This window comes from Myotis davidii, unplaced genomic scaffold (assembly GCF_000327345.1).
Source record: "Myotis davidii unplaced genomic scaffold, ASM32734v1 scaffold1327, whole genome shotgun sequence".
Classification (NCBI taxonomy): Eukaryota; Metazoa; Chordata; class Mammalia; order Chiroptera; family Vespertilionidae; genus Myotis; species Myotis davidii.
Window position 1 is genome coordinate 6380 of NW_006297584.1, and position 7319 is coordinate 13698.

Sequence of the window (7319 nt, forward strand, 5' to 3'; positions counted from 1 at the left end):
CATCATAGCAACCAGTCGACTAGTCATTCAGTTGTTCGGTCATTCAGTCACTTAGGCTTTTATATATATATAGACTAGAGGCCAGGTACATGAAACTCATGCACGGGGGGGGGGGGAGAGATTGCTTAGATTTGCTTTCATATTCACTCAAGTGTTGAAATGATCTGAGTTATGTGCATTGTATACATTTTACAAGTGAGGCCCATGCTGTCTGGATATGTATGTAGTGTGTCCACTCCATGTACTTGCTCCTGGTGACTCCATACCAGAATCTTCATCGGGGGAGGTACTCAGTAATACCATGTGAATCAGGCATGTGAATAAAAGTCTCCTCTATCTATTTAACATTTAAAAGCATGTGTCTCTCAGTGTACCTGATAATGATACACCAAGGTGACTTGGGGGAGTCATCACTGAGCCTCCACCCAAGGGGGTGCGGGGTGAGAGCAGTGGGAAGTGTCAGAATGATCGCTCCTTGGTCCTTCTGTTGGGGATGTCACTGAGGATGGAGTCACAGCCTCCTGCCAGCGTCGTTTGCCCTCATTTCCCGAGGGCTGTACACCTGGCCTCCCCTGAGGTTATCTCCGTGGCCTCCTGGGCCCATTGAGTGTTGGAGTGATTCCACCTGGGAAGCAGGGAAGGAATCTCCTTTGAGCCCAGGCATCCCCAGAAACATGTCTCCGGATCCTGAAAAATTGAAAGAGCCACCAGAGCCTGCGGAGGAAGGGGGTGCCGGGGAGCTGGTGCGGCTGTGGCCCCCCCTGGGTGACAGACACGGCGGTCTTGACAGCATAGATGTTTGCCTCGTCTTGAAACTTTCTGATATTTTTCTTATAGTGAATCTGCTTGTTGCCAAACCAGTTGGAGACTTGAGAAGGTGATGCCACACTTCTTGGCGAGCTCCTCTTTTGCCTACTCACTGGGATACATGTTACTCAGGTGGGAATAGAAATACTCATTTAGGACCTCGGTGGCCTGTTTGCTGAAGTTCTGGCATTTCCGTCTAGCATCCAGGAACCAGGAGTGCAGGATCATGACAGCCTCACAGGTGGCCACTTCCGCCAGGGGCCGCTCCTAGGCCAGGTGTGGTGTGCCTATTTGCAACCCCTGGCTGGGTCGGCCTCAAGGCTGGGCAGTGCTGTGAGCCATGCATGCCCCTGCCCATGGCCACTTCCGCTGGGGGCCACTCCTGGGCCCCGCCTGACTGGTGGTGACTATTAAGTGCCTGACTGGTCCTAACTAATTAGCATATCTGAGCTAATTAGCATATTCCTCTCTTATTATATAGGATGAGTATTGCTACTCCAGCTTTTTTTTTCCCTTTCCATTTGCATGGAATATATTTTTGTGAAAATATATTGAAAGGGAATTATCCTTTCACTCTCAGTCTGTGTGTATCTGTTGTTCTGGGGTGGGTTTCTTGTAGACAACATATATATGAGTTATGATTTCTTATCCATGCAGTTACTCTATATCTTTTGATTGGAGCATTTAGTCCATTTACATTTAAGGTTATTATTGATGGGTATTTACTTATTTCCATTTTTATATTCTTTATGCCTATGATCCTCTCTCATTTCCTGCCAGGGTTCTTGTCCCAGCATCTAGAAGCGTTCAGCAATCTGGAGAAGGCTGTGCGTAGATTAAATAGGAGTCCAGACTAATCATCTGAGAGATGCAAATCAAAATGGCAATGTGGAACCATCTCACACCTGTCAGAGATGAAACATAATTTTGAAAGGCATTTGGGGGTCAGAGGAGCTTAGCTAAAGGAGCTAAGTCAGGGGTGGGCAAACTTTTTGACTCGAGGGCCACAATGGGTTCTTAAACTGGACTGGAGGGCCAGAACAAAAGCATGGATGGAGTGTTTGTGTGAACTAATATAAATTCAAAGTAAACATCATTATATAAAAGGGTATGGTCTTTTTTTTTTTTTAGTTTTATTCATTTCAAACAGGCCGGATCTGGCCCGCAGGCCGTAGTTTGCCCACGGCTGAGCTAAGTTCTAAGGTCTCCTCCCAGGACCCCATGCTTTTTATTAACACAATTAGTCCTTTGGGGAAATGCCTTCAGCCATTCCCAGATGCAGCCCTGCCGTCATGCTGGAATTGGTCTCTAGCAATTTTCCTCTTCTTAAAGCAGTCCTTTAACATTTCTTGCATTGCTGGTTTGGTGGTAATGTACTCCTTTAACCTCTTTTTGTCTGGAAAGCTTTTTATTTCACTTTCAATTTTAAATGACAGCCTCACTGGATGCAGTGGTCTTGGATTTAGGCCCTTGCTTTTTATTACTTTGAGTACTTCATGCCACTTCCTTCTGACATGAAGTGTTTCTCTTGAGAAGTCAGTTGACATTCTAATGGGAACTCCTTTGTCTCTCTCCTCTCTCTCTCTCTCTCTCTCTCTCTGCCTTTAAGATTTGTTGTCTTTAACATTTGCCATTTTAATTATGATGTGTCTAGGTGTGAGTCTCTTTGGGTTCATCCTGAATGATACTCTCTGTGCCTCCTGAACTTGTGTGGTGTTTTCCTTCACCAGATTGTGAAAGTTTTCTGTCATTATTTCTTTAAACAAACTCTCTGTTCCTTGCTAATCCTCTGCCCCTTCTGGCAGTCCTGTAATTCGAATGTTGTTACATTTCATGTTGTCCCAGAGCTCCCTTAAGCTATCTTCTTGCTTTTCAATTCTTTTTTCTATTTGCTGGTCTAATTGAGTATTTATTTCTACCCTGTCTTCCAAATCACTGATTCAGTCCTCTATTTCATCCAATCAATCTACTTTCAGTCCCTTCCAGTGTCAGATATATCATTCATGTCAGATATATCATGCTTCATGTCTGTCTCACTCTTGTTTATGGCTTCTATTTCCCTTCTTGTGCAGTTATAATTTGCATTAAGTTCCTTAAGCATCTTTATAGCCATTGCTTTAAACTCTATTTTTGATAGGCTGCTTGCCTCCATCTCATTTAGTTCTTTTTCTGGAGATTCCTTCTTTTCTCTCATTTGGAGGTTCTTTATCTCCACATTTTAGCTGTTGCTTTATATTTGCTTCTACATATTAGATAGAACTGCTATGCCTCCCAGTCATTGTGGGATGGCTTTATGTAGGTGTCTTGAGGGGTCCAGTGGTGTACAGTGGGGCCTTGACTTATGAGTGTCCCGAGTAATGAGTTTTTTGAAATACCAGCTGTCTCTCAGCCAATTTTTTGCATTGAGTTGATAGAGTAATTTGGGTTAACGAGTTCCTTAATGAGCTTCTTAACAAGCTCGGTCTCAGAACAAATTAAACTCGTAATTCAAGGCCCCACTGTAGTCTTTTTGTTCACCTGAGCTGGATGCTCTAGGAGTGCCCCTTGTGTGCACTGTTTGGATTCTACTATTGTAATTAGGACTTGATTACTGATATCCCATTTATGGGAGGGGTCTCCCCTCTGACTTGCTGCCAGTAAGGTTCAACCCTGATGTCATTGTGCCATCTGTCTCGTGTTCAGGGACTCCTTAGCCCAGAGGCTGGGTCTGCCTTAAGTCTCACACCTTGATTGACCCTGTTCTGACCTGTACTTCCTTCCTCTATGGACCTCTTGCTGCAGGTGTCAGCTGCAGGTGCTTGGAGTGCTGCTGGCTTTTGCCTCACTGAGCAGTCTGGAATGGTGTCTGTGGTGGGGACCCAAACTGCTGTTTCTGACTAATTAGATCAGGCAAAGACTCAAAGCCTCCAAGGAACCACCTCTGCCTGCAGACTGATTGGGTTCAGTCTGAAGTGTCCTCAAGCAATTTTCCATAGGTTGGTTGAGAGGTTTCCCAATAGGATGGGACAACTGCTTCTGCCTGAAGGCTAATTGTTATTTTCAGTCTCTTATTGGGTCTCAGAAACTCTACAGGGTAGGGCAGGAGATTTTCCAATAGGGTGGGTCAACTGTCTTCTCCCCAGGCAAAAACTTCAGGATAGCACAGGATTGACTGAGAAAGATGACCTCCGCAGTGTGAAGGAATGACTCAGCACAGGAAACCAGGGTGTCTGCCTTGCAAGCTCTATCCTCGGATCTCCCAACCCTGGCTTATGTTTCTACAGCTCCAGTCCACTCTGCCCTTCCTCTGCCAGAGCCCAAGGTGAGTGGTTCTGCAGGGAATTTTGTGCATTTGGCCCTTTAAGAAGATGCCTGCATTTCCATCCACCTCTCCCTGGCAGACAGCAACACTGCTGCTTTTCACAACCAGATATTATGTGGGTACCTTTCTCAGTTTTTGTGCTCTCTTCTGGGGGGCCTAGCTTGGGGATTAAACCCTAGAATTCTCAGTGGGAACCTCCCACAGCTGAGATATTCCTCCAGGACCTCAGCTGCTGCCTATGGGAGCCTGGCCAGCCCTTTCGCGCCTCTGCCCTTCCTACCAGTCTTTATGCGGTCTTCAGTTTCTGTTATTGGTTATCATGGTTCTCTCCAGCTAGTCCTCAGTTGATTTTTCAGGGTCATTCTTCTGTATTTTAGTTATAATTCCAGTTTGGTCCTGGGAGTATGTCTGTGAGCTTCCACTTATTCCACTGCCATTTGTAATCTCCTGGACACCATTTTAGCTATAAATCAATCAGTGCCTGAAAGTAGTCCATTGTTTGGCCATTGTGCAAAAAAATACCTCCACCACATCTTAATAAAGACTCTCAAGAAATTTCCAGAGACATCTAAATTGCAAACAATGGCCACCACCACAGAGGCAGGAGAGATGAATGTTAAGTTCAACATAAACTATTTTTTGACACCTAGGCACTGCCAAACCTGAAGAGAGCCACGTTGGTAGTGACCACCTCTAAAGCACTGGATGCGAAGCATTCTCAGGCCAATCACATAAAAGAGAGACTGGGCAGCAATGTGTGCCATAGGCACAAGAATCTAAAGGGACAATATCCCATGGGAAGAGAGTGGGATTGTCTCCTAGGACTTAAAAGTCTGGGAGCTCTTGATCTGGGTAAGACATCACCCTCGTCCCTCTTCCTCACTGAGGCTGTAGGAAGCAGGGGTTGGAATAACCCTGCCCTCCGTCCACCCCCAGCCCACCTCTTCTTTGACCCTTTTTCATTTTATCCAGAATTCACCTGAATAAAAATGTTGTGAGAAATGAAAGTAACGTTGCAGTTTTCCGCACCCTAAATCCACTAGAAATGGCCACACAGGGCTAATAAGGGAGAATTAAATGACGTTTGAAAATCTGCCAAGAAGAGAAACTGCAAGCAAAATAGATATACAATCTATGGTCCTCTTCAGAGAATTAAAACAAAACAAATTAAAAAAAAACCACCTCTTATTGCTAAAGCTCAGAATGCCTACATTTCAGGTCCCTGCAGGAATGGTTACATCTTTCTCTCTCTGAAATGAAATGCAAGTTGGCTAGAGGCTGTCCTCCCCTCCTTTCTCTCCACCACCAGGGTCTCCTTTCTCAGGACATCGCCTGACCCCTAGTGGTCACACTGCCTCCTGCAGCTTGTCAGTTCTAATTTGTGGACAAGTGTCATTGCTTTTGAAAAAGTGATGTTTGTAAATTACTATAGTGATGAGTATCTGAGTTCAAGAAAGTCTTCAAAACAAGTAAACTTAAGAGAAACTACCAGAGAGGCCTAAACATCAAAGAACACAAGTAACCTTTTGTCATATGACAGTGTTATATGGCATGTCTCCTCTCCAGGCCCGTCAGCCTCACACCCTTGCTCACTCCATTCCCTGGGCTCTTTGGGCACAGAGATCTGGGTTTCCCCTTCCTCTTGACTGGTCCTGAAATGATGGCCTTCCCCAGCATTCAGGCCTGGGCCCTCCTCACTTCTCCGCCCATGCATTGTTGGTGCCCATCCTCTCATGGCTTCAGTTATGTCAGAGGGAGGAGGATGTCAAAGGGCTAACTTTAGGCCCTCTCCTGTGCAAGCCTATAGCCAACTGCCTATGGATATCTCCACTTAGAGATAATTAGCTGAAAAGGAGATTAATTATTAACTTGTTTGAGGCATTGTGTTAGTTTGCTAGAGCTGCCAAAATAGTACAGACTGAGTGGCTTATAAAAAGCATATTTATGCCTTGGCAGGGTGGCTCAGTTGGTTGGAACATCGTCCAAAAGGCTGTGGGTTTAATTCCTGAGCAGGGTACATACCTAGGTTGTAGTTTTGATAACGGGCTGGGGTTTGTATGGGAGGCAACAGATCTGTTTTGCACTTTCCCTCCTTCCCCCTTTCTCTAAAGCCTATAAAAGCACATCTTTGGGTGAGTATTTTTTAAAAAAGAAATAAAATTTATTGTCTCAAAGTTCTAGAGGAGGGAAGTCCAAGATCAAGGTGTCAGCAGGTTTGGTGTCTTCTGAAGCCTCTCTCTTTGACTTACAGAGAGCCAAACTTTTCACTGCATTCTCACATGGTCTTTCTTCTGTGTGTGCACATTCCTGGCTTCTCTTTGTATGACCAAATTTCCTCTTCTTATAAAAACACCAGTCAGAGTTGATTAGGGCCCACCATAATAGCCTCATTTAACTTAATCATATCTTTAAAGGCCCTATCTCCAAATGCAATCACGTTCTGAGGTACTAGGGGTTACTACTTCAATATATGAAGTTGGGGAGAATGCATTTCAGCCCATGATAAGTATCTACTTAGAATGTCAACTTGAGATACCTGTGAATCCAAAAGGCACTTCAGGATCAATATAACCATCACCTCCATCTTTACACTTAGACCTCATCTGCCCATGGTCCATTCCCCAAGATATAGCACCCCTTGAGCTCACCACCTCCCATGGTCCTTCCATCACAGGCATGCCTCTGAAACCTGTTTACTTCTCTGCAACAAAGTTGGTCCAAACCACCACCACCTTCATTGGTTTCTCTTCCCCATTCTTGCCCAACTCCAGCCCCTTCTCCACATGGCACTGAGAGTGAGCCTTACCAATTCCGCTCTGAATTCCCTTCAGTTCAGTGGCACCATTCTCTTCTGTCTGAGGCCTTTGCATGTACTCTGCTTTTCTGAGACCCCCTCCACCTTTCCCCTAGTTAACTTTTACTTGATCATCAGTTTTTAGTTTAGACATCATTTCCTCCAGGAATTTCTCCCTTATTTCCCCCACCAAAGAGATTGAATTCCTCCCTTTGTGCTACTGTATGAGTGACTATGATCTCCTCCACTGGAGATCATAAGAAGATAATATTCTTATCATCTCTACTGGAGGAGATACCTAACACAGAAAACATGTTTGTGTTTCTCTTTCCCCAATGCCAAGCACTGCATCTAAAATACTCAAAAAATAGTGAATGGAAAAATGAGTAAATGTGCCCTGATCGGTTTGGCTCAGTG

At 44.7% G+C, this 7319-nt stretch overlaps 1 pseudogene; it reads right to left on the minus strand.

Moving 5' to 3' along the window:
* Positions 1-410: 410 nt before the first annotated feature.
* LOC102755503 lies at positions 411-6692 on the minus strand (annotated as a pseudogene).
* Between the last annotated feature and the right edge of the window lie 627 nt (positions 6693-7319).